The sequence below is a fragment of the Procambarus clarkii genome, chromosome 5, assembly GCF_040958095.1.
Source record: "Procambarus clarkii isolate CNS0578487 chromosome 5, FALCON_Pclarkii_2.0, whole genome shotgun sequence".
Classification (NCBI taxonomy): domain Eukaryota; kingdom Metazoa; phylum Arthropoda; class Malacostraca; order Decapoda; family Cambaridae; genus Procambarus; species Procambarus clarkii.
Window position 1 is genome coordinate 33,363,986 of NC_091154.1, and position 15,000 is coordinate 33,378,985.

The following is a 15,000-nucleotide window of genomic DNA, read 5'->3' on the forward strand; positions in this document are numbered from 1 at the left end:
GATTGAAATGAAAGTTAATTTAAATGGAAATTAAAGCTATGTTTGGGAGGGGGGGGGCGTTGATGGCTTGGCTTGGCTGTCTGACATTAGGCGAGACTCTGAGCCGTGAGATTAGTCATTGCCAGATGAAGGCAAATGGTAATTGTGTCTAATTAACTTTAAGTGATGCCCGACGCGAGGCCAGTCCCGCCCGTTTGAGACTATGGGCGCTTGGCTAGCCCCACCCCCATGCTTGGCTAGCCCCACCCCCCATGCTTGGCTAGCCCCACCCCCATGCTTGGCTAGCCCCACCCCCATGCTTGGCTAGCCCCACCCCCATGCTTGGCTAGCCCCACCCCCATGCTTGGCTAGCCCCACCCCCATGCTTGGCTAGCCCCACCCCCCCATGCTTGGCTAGCCCCCACCCCCCATGCTTGGCTAGCCCCACCCCCCATGCTTGGCTAGCCCCACCCCCCCCATGCTTGGCTAGCCCCCACCCCCCATGCTTGGCTAGCCCCACCCCCCCATGCTTGGCTAGCCCCACCCCCCATGCTTGGCTAGCCCCCACCCCCCATGCTTGGCTAGCCCCACCCCCCATGCTTGGCTAGCCCCACCCCCCATGCTTGGCTAGCCCCACCCCCCATGCTTGGCTAGCCCCCACCCCCCATGCTTGGCTAGCCCCACCCCCCATGCTTGGCTAGCCCCCACCCCCCATGCTTGGCTAGCCCCACCCCCCATGCTTGGCTAGCCCCACCCCCCATGCTTGGCTAGCCCCACCCCCATGCTTGGCTAGCCCCACCCCCATGCTTGGCTAGCCCCACCCCCCCATGCTTGGCTAGCCCCACCCCCATGCTTGGCTAGCCCCACCCCCATGCTTGGCTAGCCCCACCCCCCCATGCTTGGCTAGCCCCCACCCCCCATGCTTGGCTAGCCCCACCCCCCATGCTTGGCTAGCCCCACCCCCATGCTTGGCTAGCCCCACCCCCATGCATGGCTAGCCCCACCCCCATGCTTGGCTAGCCCCCACCCCCATGCATGGCTAGCCCCACCCCCATGCTTGGCTAGCCCCACCCCCATGCATGGCTAGCCCCACCCCCATGCTTGGCTAGCCCCCACCCCCATGCATGGCTAGCCCCACCCCCATGCTTGGCTAGCCCCACCCCCATGCATGGCTAGCCCCACCCCCATGCTTGGCTAGCCCCCACCCCCATGCATGGCTAGCCCCACCCCCATGCTTGGCTAGCCCCACCCCCCATGCTTGGCTAGCCCCACCCCCCATGCTTGGCTAGCCCCACCCCCCATGCTTGTCTAGCCCCACCCCCCATGCATGGCTAGCCCCACCCCCATGTTTGGCTAGCCCCACCCCCCCATGCTTGGCTAGCCCCACCCCCCATACTTGGCTAGCCCCCACCCCCATGCTTGGCTAGCCCCACCCCCCATGCTTGGCTAGCCCCACCCCCCATGCTTGGCTAGCCCCACCCCCCATGCTTGGCTAGCCCCACCCCCCATGCTTGGCTAGCCCCACCCCCATGCTTGGCTAGCCCCACCCCCATGCTTGGCTAGCCCCCACCCCCATGCTTGGCTAGCCCCCACCCCCATGCATGGCTAGCCCCACCCCCATGCTTGGCTAGCCCCACCCCCATGTTTGGCTAGCCCCACCCCCATGCTTGGCTAGCCCCACCCCCATGCTTGGCTAGCCCCACCCCCCATACTTGGCTAGCCCCCACCCCCATGCTTGGCTAGCCCCACCCCCCATGCTTGGCTAGCCCCACCCCCCATGCTTGGCTAGCCCCACCCCCCATGCTTGGCTAGCCCCACCCCCCATGCTTGGCTAGCCCCACCCCCATGTTTGGCTAGCCCCACCCCCATGCTTGGCTAGCCCCACCCCCATGTTTGGCTAGCCCCACCCCCATGCTTGGCTAGCCCCACCCCCATGCTTGGCTAGCCCCACCCCCATGCTTGGCTAGCCCCACCCCCATGTTTGGCTAGCCCCACCCCCATGCTTGGCTAGCCCCACCCCCATGCTACGATACGCAACCTAGGTCTTCACTAGGCTCCAGGTGCTCACAAAAGGACCGTCACAACATCCTCCGGAACTCACCTGAGGTCTGAACACGACACACAGTCGTCAAACAGTGCGGAGGACGTTTTGGTTTTTCGAGTAAAGAATATAGAGAGGTACAATCGAAGAAATAAGCTTTGAAATGGGAACTATGAGATAGATGGCAGCCGGACTGTCCGCCTTGCTGACCCTTCAGCTTCGAGTCCCTCAAACCATCCATCTCCATCAGGGACATCCGGTCAGAAAAGATAATGGAACCCAATGTACTATAAACTGGACTTGGCAGAGAGCAATGAAACGCGGCAGCTTATGCTCTATATACACACACACACCCTAACATATTCCTCATGGGGGGAAAAAAAAATAGTAGTAAAGACAGAGTGCAGTTATCAACTCTTTATCCTCCTCCTCCTCCTCCTCCTCCCCCCACTCCTTTCCCTCTTCTGCCCTCACTGTCCCGAGGGGAAAGTTACCTCTCGCTTTATCGTCCTCCAGCAATTTGAGATGGATTAACTAGCATGAGCGCACTACCACCCTCTCTTCTCCCCCCCCCCTCCCTTCTCACGATGTCATTACACTCCTATATTTCCACTTTCATACTTGATGGCGGGGGGGGGGGGGGGGAGGGGGGTCCTCCGTCCAAGCTCAATTTAATGGGTATTTGCTAAAATTTTTTTTAAAGAACTAACAGCTCGATTCTGCAGGCACAAATAGTAAGTACAAGACACTAAGAGGGATTGACAAAGTAAATATAGAAGCCATTAAGGGACAACAGAACGTGAGGACATAATTGGAAACAAAGACGAGTAAATAAAGATGTCATAGAACTTTTTCAGTCTGAGAGTTTCAAAATAAGTGGATCGGTCTAGACGAAGTGATGAGGAAGTTGTCGTAGCCAACTCGACACACCGCTTTATATATAAACTAGCTGTACCAGACCACGCGTTGCTGTGGCTCAGCAACCTTTCCCGGTTCCCCAGTCCTCCCTACCATTCCCCCCTACCCTGTCCCCCTCGTTCTCCCCACCATCCCCTGTCCCCTTGTCCTCCCGACCATTCTCCATTCCCTGTCCCCCACCATCCCCAACTCCCCCATCCCCTCGTCCTGCCCACCATTACCCCCTCCCCTGTCCCTCGTTCTACCCACCACCCCCCAATCCAGTCCTCGTCCTCCCCACCATTCCCCACTCCCTCGTCTGATGCATTCCCAAATGATCTGATGTTCCAATCAGAAAATTGGGAACATCAAATGATCTGATGTTCCCATCACTGAAAAATAAGAAGAACAATTAAAAAGCGAAATGAAAATCAATGAAAAAAACTAAATAAACTATACTCACGAAATGAACGGTATGGTAAACAATACAGCTCGATTCCAACACAATGTCACACAAAATAATTAAATCAAAATGAAAATAAATTGAAATCTATGAAAATTAAGTTTATCAATGCAATCGGAAACAATGAAATGAAATCGTAGCATATTTAGTATAGCGTGTGTTGCTTTTACGTGCAGCAGATTGCGCTGTTTTTCAAAAAAGCCTGTTTTTACCCATCACAAGTGTATCACCTATATAGTAGGTATATAAACACACGCTCGTATTTGAATGGAACGTTGTGTCAAAATTTCAAAGCGATCAGTGAAGAACTTTCGGAGATTACAGCGTGTGTTGCTCTTACATCCAACAGATGGCGCTTTTTAAAAAAAAGGCATGTTTTTACCTGTAACAGGTGCGGCATGTATATAGTAGGTATATAAAAACACGCTCGTATGCGAAAGGAACGTTGTGTCAAAATTTCAAAGCAATCGATTAAGAACTTTCGAAGAAACGCGATTTTGAAGAAACGAACATTTACATCTTTGTTTACATAGATATTATTAGAAAACGAGGAAGATGAGTCGCTGCACTAAACTAATGATGTTCGGAAAGCTGGCTGTTAAGAGCAGATGCTTCACCTGGTCAGTACAACTAGGAGAGTGCACCTAGGAGAGTGCACCTAGGAGAGTGCACCTAGGAGAGTGCACCTAGGAGAGTGCACCTAGGAGAGTGCAACCAGAAGAGTGCAACAATAACGCCGCAAAAGGCTTTTTATTTTTAGCAAACGTGCAATTAACAATATGTAATATTATTCCACAGGGACGCATACATTTCGCCTAAAAATTATATTTTGACAACACAGTATCCAGGTGGAATTATTGGCGCCACGATCAACGTGCTAACTAATGATCTTATAACCAGCTGGCTGTACACGAGCCTCAGTGTCACCAATATAGAAAATAAAACCTCAAATACATTTTGCAAATTAGGCCGGAGCCCCTGAGGCGTGTGGGGAAGCCGGGCCCCGGACGCTAGTTGCATCATCTTTCACCTCAATATGTTATAATGGTACTCAAAACCATATTGCTTTTTGGTGTGACTAAACAATTTGGTTCGATATTATATGTAATATGCAGAATAACCAGTGAAAACAGCTTGCTGTTCACAATATCTTGACTAGTTTGTCGCTAGTGGACTTTCTTCCCATTTTCACTGTCGTTATTCTGCATTGAATAGATCAGTGTCTGTGTGTGTGTGTGTAATTATATATATTTATTATACACGCTTTTTAATGAGTTTATTTTCTACGGCGTTGTGCTCTGAGTGGTCAAGTTCGTGCGGTTTGTCTCAGGGTTACCTGGTGTTGTACGGCCAGGCACGGCGGCACGCACGACCCGACACGGCGGCTTGCACGACCCGACACGGCGGCACGCCAGGCCCGACACGGCGGCACGCCAGGCCCGACACGGCGGCACGCCAGGCCCGACACACACACAAGCACACAAAAGCCTCAGTACACTACACCCAACATTACAGCCGACTGTATACACCCTGACCTTAACAAGAGAACTACACCCAAACAACCAGACCAGACACCAACAACTTACTGAACTTGTGTGGAATGAGCCAGCAGCCACGTAACTCGACTGAACTAATTTTGGGCAATTACACATAGTTGAAGTAATCGATAAGGAGAAATTATTCGAAGTCAATCCAGTTTCACGTCTAGAAACCCAGTTTCACATCTAGAAACCCAGTTTCACATCTAGAAACCCAGTTTCACATCTAGAAACCGAGTCTCACATTTTCGGTGCTCAAAATGCATCACGGTAAAAACTAAATTTGACTTTACAAACAAAATGAAAATAAAAGTTGACTTTTGGGTATAATTAAACAGTTTAAATTAAGAACACAACATTGCAGGTAATTATTTTCCTCTGGCGGGGCTCTCATCCAATTAGCAGCGTGTGAACACACCATTTGAGCTCTCCACAGCTATCTAGGCAAGAGTAAGTGGGAGAAACGCTAGCACTGCGCGTCAGTGGCATTAACAGGTGGACAAACGCCTCTTTAAGTACTCAAATAGCACCAGCAGGTCGACAAACGCTTCTTGATGCACTCAAATAGCACCAGCAGGTCGACGATACCCAGAGGGAAGCACATTATTTGGTCAACTGTCGGCAATATCTATATAAACCTCAGAGTCTCGCGAGTTTAGTCTCCACCACTAAGAAAATCCCAAATTTGGTACTGGAGGGAGTTAGTCCCATTATCCTGAGGTGCCTTTAACTTCCACCACACACACACACACACACACACACACACACACACACACACACACACACACACACACACACACACACACACACACACACACACACACACAGAGCAGTCAAAATTACCCCGTCTCATTACCCCCTGGGAACCTTCCTAACTAGCAATCCTCTCTCGTTGATTTCCGCTGAATGAGATGATACAGGAAAGCATAACTAGAATATTCGCACCGAACAGGAGGCGGAGGTCCATGTGACAAATATTATTATTATCGGGTCAAGCGTAAGTTACGCATTTCGTGCAGAATCGCATTCAATTCACAACACGAAATTGAGCTCGAAAAAATATTCGTCTTCTCACAATAGCGATAACAGCGGACTAAACATAGCGATAACAGCGGACTAAACATATTCAGCATCTAGACCTGTGTGTGGACCTGCTGGACATATCTCGTGCTAGACCACGCGTGAGACATGACCAGCATTCAGACCTCTCTCCATTGCAACACGCTCAAAACTTTAACTAACTTAATTTTAGATTGTCGAACACAAATCTAAAATCACCAAACAAGTGATTTTTAAGATCGTGTTAGACCGTATCACCATCAATAGTAAAATATAATCGTCTGAAATGTACAATCAACAGGGTGAACCCAGTACAATGATGCAGGGTGAACCCAGTACAATGATGCAGGGTGAACCCAGTACAATGATGCAGGGTGAACCCGGTACAATGATGCAGGGTGAACCCAGTACAATGATGCAGGGTGAACCCAGTACAATGATGCAGGGTGAACCCAGTACAATGATGCAGGGTGAACCCGGTACAATGATGCAGGGTGAACCCAGTACAATGATGCAGGGTGAACCCAGTACAATGATGCAGGGTGAACTCAGTACAATGATGCAGGGTGAAGCCAGTACAATGCTACAATGAAGATGTATGATCAAATACCTTAATGGGGTGCAGGGTTACCACTCGGGGCATCATGACTGCTTGTCGACACTTACCCTGAAGGGAAAATTACACTGCATTATTGCACAAGTTTTAACAATATTTTGTATCAAATGCAAAATTAAAATTGTCAATAAAGCTTGAAATTTTCTTTTTATTTGATTCTGCTTCTCTTTTTTTTATCCCTTTTCCCCCCTTCATTCCTTCTTGCTTTACTCTCTTCTGACACGTGTCCAATTTTCTCCCCTTATTCTCTACGAAATTATATAATTATCCAAAAATTAAGTTATTTTTATATCACAAAATACACAAATCGCATACGATGCTGCTCTTATACATTCTAAACTAAATATTTTAAACTAAACAAACCTTACAGAGAGAGATTCTTGGCTCAAAAGAAGTACTTCTATAAACATTTATCTATAATTAAAATAATACCTGAAGTCTACGGCCAAATGCTTGGGGCTTCCATCACTAAACTTTGCACCCTGATAACCAAGGGTTACGTGCCCAACATGGATGGGTCAGACCTGACATCCACTGAAAAAAAAAAGAGTGCAAAATGACGCTGTGATAAGCTACCCCTGACGAATCTGGCTATATCATTCTGGCTCTAAATATAATCTTTATATTTTTTATATACATATTTTTTTTATCATACTATATCGAAAAATATACCTTAATCACATGAAAATTAAGTAAAATCCATTCATAATGCTTACCCCTGTAAAAGGTTGGGAAGATACTATGGCTTGGATTACTGAGCAACCCGCACACTTGCTGAGCACACTCGCTCAGCACACTCGCTCAGCACACTCGCTGTGTAGCACACACCCTTTCATGCCTGTAGCGCCCAGCCTCCAGACCCCTCTCCTTTCCTCTCCCTTCCCTTCCACAGCATCCTACCCCTCCCATACACCCCTCCCTCCAGACACATAAGAGAGAGAGAGAAACATATAGACAGAGATTCAAGAAGACACAAGACTAACTCATCCTTGAACCAATTGCGTAGCGACCTGTAACCTACACCTAATGCACTGTATCTTTTACGATATGGATTACAGAGGAGAAATATCGGTGCTTCAGTCTAATGTAAAGAACGGTTAGAAACTGGCGCTTCTTAGGTCTTAAATGGTAGGTCGCCTAAGCTCACACGCTTCAGGTTAGGAAAAAAAACACTTCAAAATTTATGATTCGGTATATAGAACATACGCCTTACTTGTAGGTCAAGTTTTGTGTAAGACAGGTGTTCTTTAGGGCAAGCACTTCACGGTCAAGCGCTGGATGGGTCAAGCGCTGGACGGGTCAAGCGCTGGACGGGTCAAGCGCTGGACGGGTCAAGCGCTGGACGGGTCAAGCGCTGGACGGGTCAAGCGCTGGACGGGTCAAGCGCTGGACGGGTCAAGCGCTGGACGGGTCAAGCGCTGCACAGGTCAAGCACTGCACAGGACAAGCGCTGCACAGGTCAAGCGCTGCACAGGTCAAGCGCTGCACAGGTCAAGCGCTGCACAGGTCAAGCACTGCACAGGTCAAGCACTGCACAGGACAAGCGCTGCACAGGACAAGCGGTGTCCTACACAGCACTTACCCTGCACAAGTGCTGTGTAGGTGAAGCAGCAGCAGCCAGCCAACAATAACCTGCCTGATCTCATACAATCTCTTGATGTACAAGAGATTATTTTTAAATGGAAAGGGAGAGGTAGGAATTATACATTAATAATTTCCTATATTACCTTACAATAACATGTATGTATGTATATCATATACATGTATAATACGCAAATTACAAACACCTTTCACACTCTCGGGAAAGTATTAGAGACACGTGTATATAATATACATTATATATAAATATATAGGAATACCACCTCTTATAATATTATTAGGACCCAGAGTCACGGTGAAGAGAAGTAAAGGCATTCAGGGAAGCCCTTCCAGGCCCTCCATCAACAATATTTTTTCCAACTGATTAAATCCGCTTCCTGAGTAGATTTGGGGCTGACTGATGATTATTAGACCGGCGCTAATTAACACCTGGCAAAAATAAAGCCAAATAAAATCATTAATCTGCCTTCTTATCTTACCAGCGATCCAAGTGAGAGAGAGAGAGAGAGAGAGAGAGAGAGAGAGAGAGAGAGAGAGAGAGAGAGAGAGAGAGAGAACTTCTCCAGCCTTCCTATATGTAAGCCTCACACACACACACACACACACACACACACACACACACACACACACACACACACACACACACACACACGATGGTCACTTGTCTTGTGACCATCGTGTTGGGTGGACGTGGGTTGGGAGCTCCTGGATCACTCGTGGAGTGGGAGGGGTAATCAGGCAACTTCGAAGTGAAAAAGACTATAAGTGAATGTACAAGTGAATGAAAAAACCTTGGGTTTTGACCAGAGCCATAAGGTAGTGAAGAAAAACAGTTTAATTAGCGTAATTCAAAATAGTTGAGGAAATACTGTGCAGTGTGAAACCAGACCTCACCGACCTCTGACCGCGTGACCTCACCTCGGCAGCAACCCTTATACCACCACGTGGGACGACGATTGGAGATTCACTCACCTATTGTGTTAGCAGATTGTGCAAGGTATTGAGGAGCGCCTTTTTGGCTAGATTGTTACTGCAATGACTAGAAGGGGTTCAAGGTCAATCACCAGCAGGGATGAGGAGGAGGACAGATTTATAGACAAATTAATAGGGAAATTTGTAGAGAGAAGGAGTGATTGGTTGGAGGATCTAATCCAGGGGATTAAAAGTGAGGTATTTCAGCAAATACAGGATGCGGTAGAGAGGCAGAAACAAGAACTTATGCTCTATGTTCAGGAAGAGATTAGGAAGGGAAGAGAGGACTGGGAGAGGGAATGTGCTCGTATCACAAACGAATTAGGAAGGTTTAGCAGCATGGCTAAGGATAGAGGATTAGTGGGAGATGGGTTAGTGACTGCGGTTGGGATGGGGAATCCCCAGGGGACAGGCTACCAGCATGACAATGAATTCCTGAGGAGACGGTCTATTATAATACATGGATTATTCGAATCTAGGGCACCAACAAGACAAGAGAGAATAGAAACAGAAAAATACGAATTGCACGAGATATTGAGGTGTATTGGAGCAGAGATGGCAGAACGCGAGGTGGATATCAATCGACGGGTTGGACCTTACAATTGTACCAAGAAGAGACCTGTTCTGGTGCAATTCTCCAATGAGGAGGCAGTGGAGTACATAATGAGGAGCAAGCATTTACTCAGAGGAAGTGAAACCCATTACAATGTGTTTATAGAGAGGTTTATGACGAAAGATGAGCAAACAGCCCACAAAAATAGATGGCAACAACGACAACGTACTAGCCTCCCAGGTAGTCTCACCTCCCAGGTCACATCCCAGGTCACCTCCCAGGTCACCTCCCAGGTCACCTCCCAGGTCGCATCCTCCCCAACTCAGCCCTCCTATACATCCCCCCTGCCTCAGCCTCCCAAAACCCCCCTGTCCCTTCCACATTTGCACCTCCACAACGATTCCCCTGCCCCTGCTACATCACACTTGTCAGCGACCCCAGTGGGTCAAGCCATGCCCTCCCCAAACCCACCTTCCCATCCCCCCTCCCCAAATACCCCTTCCCACTCCCCTGCCCCATCTACCCCATTGACTTCAATTCCATCTACTCCATCCCAGCTTCCACTGCACCCCTCTTCCACTCACCCCCAAACCCCACCCAACCCTCACCCCTCCTATGCACCTCCAGCCCACATTTAACCCCCTCACCTTGTGACCCCCTAACACCTTCCCCCATCTCCCTCTTCCCCTCTTCTACCCCAAAACCCCCACCTACCCCCGATTCCCCCCTAACTAATATACCCTCTCTTCCACTCCCAGCACCCATGCTCCATTCTCATCTCACCTCAGTATCCCTCTTCCCCCCAACCTCTCAACCTCTATCTGACTCTCAGTCTCACTCTATTTCTCAACCCCCCTATGCTATTCAGACCCCTAACTTTCAGACCCATTATGCCCTTCCTACCCCCCTAGATGCCCAGACCCCATTCGCCTACCAGGCACTCCCAGGCACCCCCCTAGCACCCCCCCACTCGCCCCCACAGCCCCCACTTGCCCCCCAGACACCCCCCAGTTCCCCCCAGACCCCTGGTGAAAGGGGGAACTCTGACACCCGAGTTTCCAAGAAGAGTCTCAAGGTTTGGTACACCAATGCTGATGGGGTAGCCAATAAAGCAGAAGAGATAAAAGAAAGAGTTAGTGAGGCAGACCCAGACATAGTGGCAATAGTGGAAACTAAAATAAATGGCATGATCTCGGATGCAATCTTTCCAGAGGGGTACCAGGTGATAAGAAAAGAAAGGACACAGAGACAGGGAGGTGGAGTGGCACTACTAATAAAGCGGAAATGGAAGTTTGATGAGCTGGAAAATCCGGGTACCAATGAAAGCACAAGCTTCATACATGGAACCCTGACAGTGGATGGGAAGAAGATTGTAATCTTGATACTCTACAATCCCCCACCAAACAGTAGAAGGCCCAGGCAGGAGTACGAGGACAGCAACAAGACATGTATGGATGAACTGCAGAGGGCAGCAACTTTAGCGCATAGAATGAGAGCGAAGCTGCTGGTCATGGGGGACCTAAATCACGGAGAGATAGATTGGGAAACGAGGAATCCCCATGGCGGGGAGGAGACCTGGGGAGCGAAGCTGGTAGACGTTATTGACAGGAATTTCCTAACACAGCATGTGAAAGAAGATACTAGGGAAAGAGGAGGGGATACGCCCAGCCTATTAGATCTCATTATCACTCAGAATGTAGAAGACATCGAGCAGTTGGAACATGAAATACCACTAGGAGCTAGTGACCATTGTGTCCTAGCCTTTGACTACATGATGGAGCTTAAAATTGTGACCAAAGGACAAGAGGTCCGGGAAAGGAGACTTGATTACAGAAAAGGGGACTACAGAAGGATAAGGGACTACCTGGGAGAAGTGCAGTAGGAGGAAGAACTTAGAGGAAAAAACAGTGCAAGGTATGATGACCCAAGTCATATTGAAATGCAAGGAGGCTGAAGATAGATTTATTCCAACAATAAAGAAAAAAAGCAGGAGGGAATATAATAACCCATGGTTTAATAGACAGTGTCAGGAAGCAAAGGTGAGAAGCAGGAGGGAGTGGAGGAAGTACAGAAGACAAAGGACAGAGGACAACAGGATTAGATGTAACAGAGCTAGGAATGATTACATTAACATAAGACGAGTGTCGGAAAGAAATTATGATTACGATATTGCAGTCAAAGCGAAAAAGCAACCAAAATTACTACATAGCCATATAAGAAGGAAGATGTCGGTAAATGACCAAGTGACAAGACTGAGGAAAACAGAAGGGGCATATACAGAAAGCGACAAGGAAATCTGCGAGGTACTGAATGCAAAATTCCATGGAGTGTTCACTACCGAGCCTGAGCAGCTCCCATTGTTAGAAGAGATTACCCAAGATGAAAGACTATCAGATATAGAGGTGACAGCAGAGGATGTAATGAAACAGTTGACAACACTGGATGCAAATAAAGCTGTTGGACCAGACAAAGTATCACCGTGGATACTTAAAGAGGCAGCGCAGGCTCTCAGCGTGCCTCTGGCAATGATCTTCAATGAGTCACTTATGTCGGGAGAATTGCCCAGTTGCTGGAAGGAGGCAAATGTCGTACCGATTTTCAAAAAGGGGGATAGGGAGGAGGCACTTAACTACAGACCCGTATCACTGACAAGCATCCCCTGCAAAATACTTGAAAGAATAATTAGGCTAAGACTTGTTGAGCACCTGGAGAGCATTGGGTTTGTAAACAAGCACCAACATGGGTTCTGGACAGGGAAATCATGCCTAACAAACCTTTTAGAATTCTATAATAAAGTAACAAGGATAAGGCAGGACAGAGAAGGCTGGGCAGACTGCATATTTCTTGACTGCCAAAAGGCCTTTGATACGGTACCGCACATGAGACTGCTATACAAACTTGAGAGGCAGGCAGGAGTAAGCGGAAAGGCCCTAGTATGGGTGAAGAACTACCTAACAGGAAGGAGCCAGAGGGTAATGGTAAGGGGCGAAAAAGTCGGACTGGCGAACAGTAACAAGTGGAGTACCTCAAGGATCGGTGCTGGGACCAATCCTCTTTCTAATTTACGTAAATGATATGTTTACAGGAGTGGAATCATACATGTCAATGTTTGCAGATGACGCAAAATTAATGAGAAGAGTTGTGACAGACGAGGATTGTAGGATCCTCCAAGAGGACTTACTCAGGCTGCAGAGATGGTCAGAGAAATGGCTACTGGAGTTTAACACCAGTAAATGTAAAGTTATGGAAATGGGATCAGGTGACAGGAGACCAAAGGGACAGTACACAATGAAGGGGAACAGCCTACCTGTAACGATTCGAGAAAGAGACCTGGGAGTGGATGTGACACCTAATCTAACTCCTGAGGCACATATAAATAGGATAACGACAGCAGCGTACTCTACACTGGCGAAAATTAGAACTTCATTCAGAAACCTAAATGAGGAAGCTTTTAGGGCGCTTTACACTGCCTACGTGAGACCCGTCTTAGAGTATGCCGCGCCATCATGGAGCCCCCACCTGAAGAAACACATAAAGAAACTGGAGAAGGTTCAGAGGTTTGCGACGAGGCTTGTCCCAGAGCTACGAGGGATGGGATATGAAGAGCGGCTGAAGGAACTGAACCTTACGACACTAGAGAAAAGAAGGGAGAGAGGAGATATGATAGGGACATATAAAATACTCAGGGGAATTGACAAAGTGGAAATAGATCAAATGTTCACACGTAATAATAACAGAACGAGGGGACATGGGTGGAAACTGGAAACTCAGATGAGTCACAGAGATGTTAGGAAGTTTTCTTTTAGCGTGAGAGTAGTAGAAAAATGGAATGCACTTGGGGAACAGGTTGTGGAAGCAAATACTATTCATACTTTTAAAACTAGGTATGATAGGGAAATGGGACAGGAGTCATTGCTGTAAACAACCGATAGCTAGAAAGGCGGGATCCAAGAGTCAATGCTCGATCCTGCAAGCACATATAGGTGAGTACATATAGGTGAGTACACACACACCACCAAACAGGTTGGGCACACAGGAGGCGCCATGAAGTTGAGCGCGCACACACACACACGCACGCACACGCACACACACACACACACACACACACACACACACACACACACACACACACACACACACACACACACACACACACACACACACACACACACACACACGCACACACACGCACACAGTCCCTCCGTCCACCAGCCTTAACTATCCTCCGTCCATCCCCCACAACCATCCTCCGAGAATAATCATTTCTACTGACTTCTGAACTTGGACGATTTCCCATCAAGTCATTAGTATAGTACTCAGGCCCACCAGCAACTTGTAATTCACTCGCGCTAGTCAATTTCTCGTCGCTGTCGCGCTAGTTACTTCTAAATCACTGCCTTATGGAGTGTCGCTAATAGTAATGGGAGGATATAGTAAGGGGGGAACATAGTGACTAAAGGATATAATAGGCAGATCATGCGGAAGGGGAAGGCGTGGTATTGATAGCGAGTGAGTGAGTGAGTGAGTGAGTGAGTGAGCGAGTGTCACGTTGCAATATTGATCTAGCAATGCGACAGTACACAGCCGTGAGGAGAAATCAAGGGGGGGGGGGGGGGGGGGGGGGGGCGGGGGGAGATGGAGGGGGGGAGAGCAGGGGGTGATGGGGGGGGGAGATCAGCCGAGAGCAGGAGTAAAGGGGAAGAGGGGGTAGGTGATGGGGGGGTACCATAGGGAGAGCCATGATATCAGGTAGGAGAGGAGGAGAAGGGAATGGACAGAATCCTTGCCCAAACCTCCTGCCCCACCCACGACAGTATACTCACGAGAGTATACTCTGGCTTTACAACATACCTCATAAACTACTGGTGATAAGTTTACTCACAGGATTGCTCCACGATCAGCCCACACTGGCCTGACACGCTCCACTGCTTCAAACACACACACACAAACACTCACACTCACACACACACACACACACACACACACGCACACACACACACACACACACACACACACACACACACACACACACACTCTGGGGGAAAGTTGGAACAGCACCTGGAATGGGACTCACCGGTGTTGGCAAGTTTCGCCAGAGAGCTTGTACACGGCTCGCTATAGTGGCTGTTTCCGGCTACTTGTTGGCGGCGGCGGCGGCCAGCCAGGTTTACTCCTGACCCTTAACTCGGGGCCCTTCACGCCGGCTCCTCTACAGGACGCCAATGCTACAGGTCACGCAGGTCAACGAGCCTCACGGAAGGTCAGTCAGTCCGTCGGGGTCAC